The 7,433-nt window shown below is 51.7% G+C and overlaps 1 long non-coding RNA gene across 1 annotated transcript; it reads left to right on the plus strand.

The window, feature by feature from the left end:
* The first annotated feature begins 2,963 nt into the window (after nucleotides 1–2,963).
* Nucleotides 2,964–7,433, plus strand: LOC135281372 (uncharacterized). The gene is made up of 5 exons (XR_010348030.1): nucleotides 2,964–3,078; nucleotides 3,447–3,605; nucleotides 3,876–3,948; nucleotides 5,483–5,639; nucleotides 7,303–7,433. It is a non-coding gene; the product is annotated as an uncharacterized LOC135281372 (long non-coding RNA).

Consider the following 7,433-nt stretch of genomic DNA (forward strand, 5'->3'; position numbering starts at 1 on the left):
TAAGGGGCTGGGTTTAAAAAAGAAAGATTAAAGTAGAAAAATTAAAAAAAAAAATTCCTGTTCATTAATTCCCAGCATTAATTATCTTCTCTCCTTGTGTTCAGGCTTGGAAGAAGCTCCCCAGGGGGGCAGTGGAAGGTGCCCTGCCTGTGCAAGGGGTGGAATGAGATGATCCTCAAGCTCCCTTCCCACCCAAAACCATTCCAGGACCCTGCAAGAATTCCTTGTCTTCCTCCTGCATCCCCCGCCAGGTACTGACCCCATTATACTCGATTTTTATTTTTTTTTTATTCTGTCCGTGTTAAAAAACAGAGAAAAAGGAGGATTTTTGTCCAAAACGCTACCAATGCCAGCAAGCAGGGAAGTTTTGTTCCCCTCAGCAGCTGTGGGGCGCAGCCGGAGCCAGGCTCGGCTGGAAGGGAGGGAGACCCCGATCCCAGAGCAGCCCCGGGCACGGAGGATGGGTCCGGGACTGCAAACCCGGGAATTGCAGCCATCCCCACGTTCTTCTCATTTCTGTTCATTATCCCGGGCAGGACTTTAGGAGGAATAATGTTTTCAGGCACACGGGGCTGCAGTGATGGGATGCAGAGCTGTTTTTTGTGTGCTCCCCCCCACCAAAAAAAAAGGTGAAAATTAAAAATCTTGGGTAAATTAATCTGGAAAAGACCTGGGAAAAAAAACAGGCAGGAGGCTCCTGAAGTGACGGCTGATCCCACAGGTCTGAGGGCAGCAAGTGTCACTCCTGCTGGTGCTAATTCCTGGGGGAAAAAAGGGAAAAAATCAGGAAATTCTGCTGTAAAACACCACGAGTTTTATTTGTGTGGAACTCCAGCCATCCTGCAGGTTTGGAGATGGCCTGGAAAGATTTTAGGATTGGGGGATTGTTCTGTTTGAGGGGTGTTTTTGTTTTGGGTTTTGTTTTTTGGGTTTTTTTGTGTTTGGTTTGGATTTTTTTGTTTGTTTGGGTTGTTTTGTTTGGGGTGGTTTTTTTTGTTTCTTATTTCTTACTTTTTATTTCCATCTCCCTCTCCAAAAAGGAGGGAAGGAGTTGTGTGAGGTGACAGCAATGGCACAGCCCCAGAGGGAGGAGGACAGAGCTGGCATGAGGTGAGGGAGGGATGGAACAAACGGAATTTATGGCAACCTGTGGAAAAATGATAAATGGAAGCTGTAATTTTTATTGGGAAAGGGGAACAGAATAATCAAAAAAGCATAAATTAGAAATGGGGTTTGACAGGAGCACACAAAGCTTTTGGCCCGTGGATAGGGGGAGTTTCTCCTGGAGAAAACGCACGGGAATTCCCTGCAGGAAGATTTTCTGGGAGTCTCTTTGGGGTGAAATTCTCATTCTGTCACTGCTCCATGGGGCTTCCAGTGCTCCCAAAACTGCGGGGCTGGGGGGTGGAAGGGGCAGGGATGAGATGAGCTCCAGGCTCCCTCCCATCCCTCACCATTCCCATTTCTCACCCCCAGCCTGACCAAGCCTTGCCCTGAGCGTTTTTCCCTAAACCTGGGGGTTTTTTTAGTTTTGAATCCATCTGCAAATCCCTTTTGATGGCAGAAAGAGCCGGATTTCCCTGGGAATTGTCCTGTGGATTAGTTCAGCAAAGTGCCTGAGCTGCCTGGGCCGGAGCTGCGAAAGGCAGGGATGGAGCAGATGCTGAGTGCAGGGAGAACACCGGGAGCCTGCGAGGATAAATCTGAAAAATTAACACGTGGGAGGCCGCAAAAAGGAGCAATGTGTTTTGGTAATCACCGCGAAGTGCCGACCCCAAAGCTCGGGCACCGAGCAGATGTCACTCAGCCCCTGATTAACACGTTACCGAATTTCTGCCGGCGTTTAATAAAAGTTTTACGTAACATGCAGGTAATTGCTTCCAAATGGCAGGGGAACAATGTGGCCCTCTGTGCATGGCATTGTTTCAGGGCAGGTGAAAACTCCTCCTGTTGCCTCCACATCGGGGGAAATCCCCCAGCCGAGACCCCGCAGCTGCTTTTGCAGAGACAAAGGAACGCCCTGGGAAGAGCAGAGCCTTCAGCCCGGGAATATCTGCTCCCTGGATTTGTTCTGATGTCCTCGTGAAGGGAAACTAAAAAAAAAATTTAAAAAAAATTTAAAAAAAAATTTTAAAAAAAGGGAGATGCTGTTCCAAGGGGAAAGAGTGGCTGACCAGGGGGGGAATGGATTAACCTGCCCGGGGGCAGGGGCAGAGGGATATTGGGATCCAGGAATTCCTCCCTGGGGAGGTGACAGGTCCTGGCACAGATTCCCAGGGGAGCTGTGGCTGCTCCATCCCTGGAAGTGTCCAAGGCCAGGCTGGACAGGGCTTGGAGCAAGCTGGGATGTGGAAGGTTTTGATGTGGGCTTTGAGGTCTGCTCCATGGTGGGACTCCTGCAGATATCAGGGTGCTCCAGTGGCTCTTTCCTGTCCAGCTCCAGGGCTTTCCATCCCACCAGGACAATCCCCCTCCAGATCAAAGCCCCCAGCCCAGAGCAGTGAGGGAAGGTCTGGACAGGAGCCAGCCTGGGGAAAATGGAGCAAAGTCTGGATAAAGCTCATGGAATGCTGATGCCTTGGGTTTTTTGGGGTTTTTTTGGGGTTTTTTTGGGGTTTGTTTTGTTTGTTTGTTTGGGGGGTTTTTGTTTGGTTTTTTGTGTTTTGTTTTTGTTTGTTTGTTTGTTTGTTTTTTCCTTCTCTTCCTGCAAAAATCCGTTTAAGGTGTGTGAGCATCACCTGTGCCTGGGATGTGATTGGAATCTGAGGAGCTGGGACACAGGAGCAGCCTGGCAGGAGCTCTGTGAGCATCACCTGGCTGTGGGGTGGGATCTGAGGAGCTGGGACACAGGAGCAGCCTGGCAGGAGCTGTGTGAGCATCACCTGGCCATGGGATGGGATCTGAGGAGCTGGGACACAGGAGCAGCCTGGCAGGAGCTGTGTGAGCATCACCTGGCCGTGGGGTGGGATCTGAGGAGCTGGGGCACAGGAGCAGCCTGGCAGGAGCTGTGTGAGCATCACCTGGCCATGGGATGGGATCTGAGGAGCTGGGACACAGGAGCAGCCTGGCAGGAGCTGTGTGAGCATCACCTGGCCGTGGGGTGGGATCTGAGGAGCTGGGGCACAGGAGCAGCCTGGCAGGAGCTCTGTGAGCATCACCTGGCTGTGGGGTGGGATTGGGATCTGAGGAGCTGGGGCACAGGAGCAGCCTGGCAGGAGGGCTTTGCCTCACTCACATCTCTGTGCTGAAAAGCAGCACTTGCTGAGATGAAGCCCTGTGGCTCTTCCCCCTTCTCCAAGGCAAACAGAGCCAGTTCCATTCCCCTTCCCAAGAAATCCAGCTCCCAGCATTTCCCTGGGTTTGTGTGTGCTCTGTTTCATCCAACGCCTTTTCCATCTCACACTGAGCTTTGGATCTGCCTCTTTTCCTCTCCTGCCTCCATAAAGAATAACAGTGGCCCTCGCTGTGTTTTCCCTGGATCGTGGGCTGCTGGAAGCCAGAGGGAAGCTTTGGAGGAGGAGGAGGAGGAGGAGGAGGAGGGCAGAAGGATCCTTTTCCCCAGCAGAGCTGCAGGCCGGGCTCCTTGGCCTCCTCAAGCCTTCATGGTGAGCAGCAAATTGTCCTATAAAAATTCTCCTCTTGAGGTTTATTCTGCTAAGGATTGAGGCCCAGCTTGGAAATTTGGGATTTGAATGTCCTACTTTTTAACTGGACAGGAAATCTAAGAGAAAAGGGCTGGAATCCAGCGGGTTCTGCCTCTCCCTGAAAACAGAAGGAAAGTCAGGATCCCATGTTCAGACCAAGAGGGAAGAAAGGTTGGGGAGACACTTGAGCATCCCCCTTTTCACTCCTTTTCCCCTTCTTTCCTGTTCCAGGACGGCTCTGTGGACATCATCCAGGGAAATGCGTGTTTGGGGCTCCCTGAGACGCCTCAGAAAATCCCCAGAGGTTGGAATGACACAAATCCTCCCATTTTACCCTGATTATAAACAAGGTGCTAAGCAGAAATTTCTTTCAGAAAAGAATTTCTTCATCTTTCAGCCTCTGGGCTCTGGTTCCCAATGCTCCCAGCTCGGATTATCTCCTAAAAAGGAAGCTTCAAACCACACCTTCCTTTCCCTGTTGGATCCGTGGTGCTTTCCAATGGCCCTGGGAATGCTGAGGAACCTGGGACAGCGCAAGTGTCCTGCCCATGGCAGGGGGTTATTTTTTTTTGAACAGGGTGATTTTTAGGGTCCCTTCCAACCCAAACCATGCCAGGATTCTGTGCTGGAATCGCTGGGCATTCTTTTCCCTTTGGACCTTGAGCTGGAAGTCGCAGGGGTTTTAAGGGATTTGAAATCTCTGCCTGAGATTTGTGGTTGGTGCCACTCTCTGAGCTGAGAGCTTTGAGCTGGAGTTATCCCGAGCAGCTTTCCTGGGATCTGAGGCACCTGGGAGCCAGTTCCCAACAAGATCCTTCCCAGCTGGCTCTCCACGGCCTGGCAAACCCCATCCCCTCTGAGTCCCTTAAACACATCACCCTCTCTCAGCCTTGGGCTGCAAATCTGCCCCAAAACTGCTCTGATTTTATTTTTCTCAGTGGCAAAGCTGGAGCTGCAAATCCAGGCTGGAGGATTTGGGATGGGCAGGGCTGGGAACAGAATCCTCGTGGCCACAGGAGCATCTTCAGCTGCACAGAGCATGGAGACAAATGAACTGGAGGAAGCGTTTCCTCTGCCGAGGCTCTCACCCGCGAGCTCCCTGCTCCAGCAGGGGTCAAGAGTTGAAAAATGAAGAAGAAAGGAAAAGGGATAGAAAGATCCATCTTCCCTCATGAAATCCCCAGAGCAGGGGGCATTTGGAAGTCATTTTTCACCAGGCTGAGAGCTGTTTCTGGCCCTGTAGCAGACATTATTTTCTCCTCAAACCTCATAGATTTGGGAAGTGTTTCCCCCCATCCTCACGGGTGTTGGAAGAGCAGATTCACCCTGGGTGCAGGGCTGAGCTTCCACACTCTGCTTTGTGTTTTGGGCTAAGAGGGAGCCAAACTCCCACTGCAAATCACTGCTCGAAATTCCGAGATTTTAAAGGTACTGGGGCTCAGATGCAAAGTGGTTTGGATTTGCTGGGGTTCATGCACAGGGAGGGCTCTGATAAAACCCAGGCAAGGAGAGGCAGGAGAGATTCAGCCTGGCTAAAGGAAATCGAAATAAAATTCCTCTCTGGAAGGAAGTCAAGAAAATTATTTTCTTTCTGTGTTTCTGTCTCTCTTCTTCTGGCTTATAAAAACACCTTGGCTGGGATATTCCACCAGCTCTGCTTTTATGAAAAAGCCCTGCTCAGGCTGTGCAGATTTCACGCTGTTCCATGAAAGTAAAATTTTATGACCAGAAGCTGAAATTAGGAAGGAACTTTTTTTTTGCTGCTGTTTGCTGTCGTTGTCATGGCTTGGATTTTGTTGGTAGCCAGGAGAGTTTGTTTATTTCTGCTTTTTCTACAGCACAGCCAGGTCTGAGCTCTGCAGGGCTTTTTTGGGATGCTGCTCCAAGCAGGTGCTGAGCAAGGGGTGGTGATGCCTTCCCTGGAGCAGGAAGGGTTCCGTGGCTCTGTGAGGACAGATGTGTGGGAAGGCAAACATCCCACTGCTGGGGACACAGGTGAGGGCCTGGAGCAGCCTCATGGGGTGACAAAGTGACTGTGACAAAGTGGGAGTTTTCCCTCCTCCCCTCTGGAAAGCCAGAGCCTGTGGATCACAGCTTGCTCTGAGCTCCCATCCAACACCAGCTGCTCCTTGGCTGGCGAGTGCCAGCAGGCTTTTTCTGCCATTTCTCGCTTGAAACAGAGCACTTCTGCTTTTCCATTAATTCCTCCTCATCTGCTAAAAAAAATCCTATGAAAGGAGGAAAAAAAATCCATTCTAAGATGTCACTTGGTCCTTCTTTATTGAGGGAGTCCAGTGACCCTGAGGGGCTGAGACCTCTGAAGGGGTTATTAAGGGAGAATTGCTCAGGGTGAGATGAGAGTCAGAGCTGTTCATTCCAGCGTTGGTTCCTCCTCATTTCCATCTCCAGGATCCATCCTGCATCCCCTGGGACAATTCAGAGCCCCCTGGTTGGTGGGACCAGCGACTGGGACCATCCACCCACCCCAGGCTGGGCTCCTCTCCCTGCCCAAGGGGTCCCAGGGCAGGGATGAGCTCTCCCTGCTCCAGAGACACCCCAGATGGGATGGGGGATGCAGGCCAAGCCCCGAGCCCTTCCTTCCCTCCCAGCCCAAACGTCTGTGCAGCCTCGGCAGATTCACAGGGCAGCCGTGAGTATTTCACCAACTCTTTGTCAATAATGCAGCCAGAAAAAGGGGCAGCCTTTCTTTCCAGGGCCTCTCCAAGCCCAGGATAATCCCAGGAGGGATTTGGCTGCCCCCAGCAGAGGGTTTTGTGGTGGGCAGTGCTTTACAGCCCCTTTGTTGGAGCAGGGCTGTCCCCCAGCACCAAAGGAGGCTCCGGGATGGGCTCCCCATAAATCTCTCCCTTCCCACCCTTTGCAAATTGAGGGAAGCTGGAAGGGCAGACTGGACAAAGGTTTAACCCTTTGTGCTTTGGGGGATCTCATTAGGAGCAGAAGAGGCTGTGGGTGGAAGGAGAAGCAGCAATTAAATCCCAGAGGCAGATCAAGGATCTTCTCTGGACGTTTGCTAATTCCAGCACAGGATATCAGTGAATATTATTTATCAGGAATAAATCTGGCTGCATCAGTCACTTCAAGCTGCTTGAGCCATAAATGCAGAACTCTGAGGGTGATTTTGGTGTTTGCACCAACACCTCTGTCAAGGCTGGGCTTTGTTAGACTGGACTGAGCTGTCCTGTGGTGCCAGCAGCTCCCTGGGATTTTTGTGTGCAGGGATTTTCATGCTCCCAGTGCCACTGGAGGTCAGGAACGGGCACCAAGCCCGGCAGTGATCCCCTGAGGGTCCCAGCTGGGAGCAGCCCTTGTGTGCCAGGGGATTCCCACCCTCCTGGCCCTGTTCCCATCACCATTCCCAGCCTGGGATATCTCCCCAGCCAGGAGCGAGCCCAGGGGCAGCGAATTCATCTCTTCCTTCCCCCATCTCCCTCCTTGAGGCACCGAGAGCTGAACTTTGTGTCCGTGTGGCCGTAAAAGAGCGCGGGTTTTTTCAAGGCAGCTTTCCAGCAGCGATGAAAGGTCCTGCAGCGGGCAGAGGCTGCTCTGGGAATGGAACAAATTGTGCCTTTATGGCTCCCGCGTGTGTGGGGGGCTGTAAATCTCCCAACTTTTAACGCATCTGTTCTTTTCCGAGCAGGCTACCAACGGCTCAAGGAGGAGAGGGAGAAATATCCGACATTTCCTGACACGGGCTGCCCTCGGGAGTTCCTCAGGAAGGTTTTTAAAGGAATATTTATGGATGATCCTGGTGAATCAGGCCCTAAAAGG

Source organism: Passer domesticus, chromosome 15, assembly GCF_036417665.1.
Source record: "Passer domesticus isolate bPasDom1 chromosome 15, bPasDom1.hap1, whole genome shotgun sequence".
Classification (NCBI taxonomy): Eukaryota; Metazoa; Chordata; class Aves; order Passeriformes; family Passeridae; genus Passer; species Passer domesticus.